We start from the raw sequence: 1,931 nt of genomic DNA, 5'->3' as shown, positions 1-1,931 counted from the left end.
TCTTCTTTGCAGTGAATTCTTTCTAGTTTTGTTTTTGAGAATTATGCATTAAACATCAGGTTGACTAGGCTCCATAACCATAGAGATAAAAATAAAATTGAAGTGGAACTACCTAAGTGCTTTATTCTGGATAGTTTAATTGGGTCATTGTGAAAAGTTCATTGCTTATCATTGTGTCTCTTCTTGTAGCTCCACTGAGAAATTTTACCCAGTAAAATCACTGGCCTTTTACTAAAACCAAATAAGTGTGAGTCAATATGATGAAGTAGAAAGTAAGCCCAGTCTCTCTCTGTGTGCTGCTTGTCTTAGAATGTAGGAAACTAGGGGAAAAAAATCATTGCAATTTTGTTTTCTTTTCTTTTCTTTCTTTCTTTTTTTTTTTTTTCTCATACGGTGTATGAACTTTTCAGAGAGAGACAGAGATAAAGAGTGAGAAATCATCCTCAGGGTGATTTTCACCATGGTCATGTTGCAATCCTTTCTCCTCCATTCTCCTCCTGGGATTTTGGGTATGCATGCACACATGCCTGGTATGTGTCTCGAGCCACCGGACCCAGGACTCTGAATGTAGTTAACCATGTGGGGAGTCCAGTGCCTTAACTATCACACCACCTGCTGGCCCCAAAATAACTTCAATTTTCTTTTATTTCTTCTATAGTTTCTGTTAGATACTTTCCTGAAGAATGCATTGTTTTTGCTTCCTTTTGCTAGTTTTGTTTTACTGTTTATTGTGCTGTTAACTTCTCACTAATTTTATGAAATATTGTATGAAAAAAATAACTCGCACAATGCCTTTGGCAAAGCAAGTATTTTTTAAAAATGTGTACTTCTACCTTCAAGTTAGCTTCTCATACCCTTTATTTATAAAATGGAGCATTTATTAATTCAGTAGACATTAAGAGATTACAGTGTGCTACAGATTATAGGCCTAATTTTGTGGTAATTTCTAGTGATTGAGCTCATATTCACAATATGACGATAGAGCTGGATGGTGGCACAGGGGTAAACTGTGATGCTCTGCAAGGCAGAATAGTTCTGGGTTTGCATCCTAGATTCCCTGAGTATGCCAGACATATACTGTCTATGGTACACTGCTGGCTGGGGTTTAGATGGGCCATAGCATGAAAACTCTTTGGGGGGATGCTATCCCATCCTCTCTCACTCACTCACTTATGGAAGCAAAACACAAACATTTAAAAAAAATAATAATAGGAGCCAGCAAGTGACATTGTGGTTAAGGCACTAGGTTCATACACGGCTGACTGCAGTTTGTCTTGGACCTGGCAGTTTGAAAAAAATGCCAGACATGTGTGCATGTATGCCCAAAATCCCAGGAGGAGAATGGAGAAAAAGACTGTGGCATGGCCATCCTCCCTGGGGGGTGATTTCTCATTTTCCCTTTCTCCTTCTCTCTTGAGCAAGTGCACATGATCTATAACAAAAAAAGAAAGTAAGACATAATAGTAGTATGATGAATGAGATAATGTAGGTGAAGAGAAGGAAGAAATGGAGAGACACAGAGGTAAAAGCAAGTCAAATACATGTTTTGAAGATTAAACATGACAGTGGACTTGAAAATGCTCTGACAAAAGCAGTACTTTATGGTGCTGTAGTGTAATAAACTCACCATTTTTAAACTACAGCTATAAAAGAAACATGGCCTAGTGGAAGAATGGGCTCAGTGAAATGCCATTGTGGTTTTCCTTGCTTTGTCCTACTTGGTGAGTACACTTGGAAAATAACTCCAGCTTTTGTACAATACTTCTTTACCTATGAACATGCCGGCTGGACCAGATCATTTGTTTAAGGCAAAATTAACAGATGGTCCTGAAGTAAAAGATTTTATGGTCCAACAAGTTTGCACATTCTTTCTTTGTTTTACCATAGTCACCTCTTGGCAAGTCATGGCTCCTGTGTGCATTTTAAGTCTC

This window comes from Tupaia chinensis, unplaced genomic scaffold, assembly GCF_000334495.1.
Source record: "Tupaia chinensis unplaced genomic scaffold, TupChi_1.0 Scaffold000185_1, whole genome shotgun sequence".
In the NCBI taxonomy this organism is placed as follows: Eukaryota; Metazoa; Chordata; class Mammalia; order Scandentia; family Tupaiidae; genus Tupaia; species Tupaia belangeri.
The sequence above is the reverse complement of the archived record's forward strand: the minus strand, read 5'-3'. Positions refer to the sequence as shown.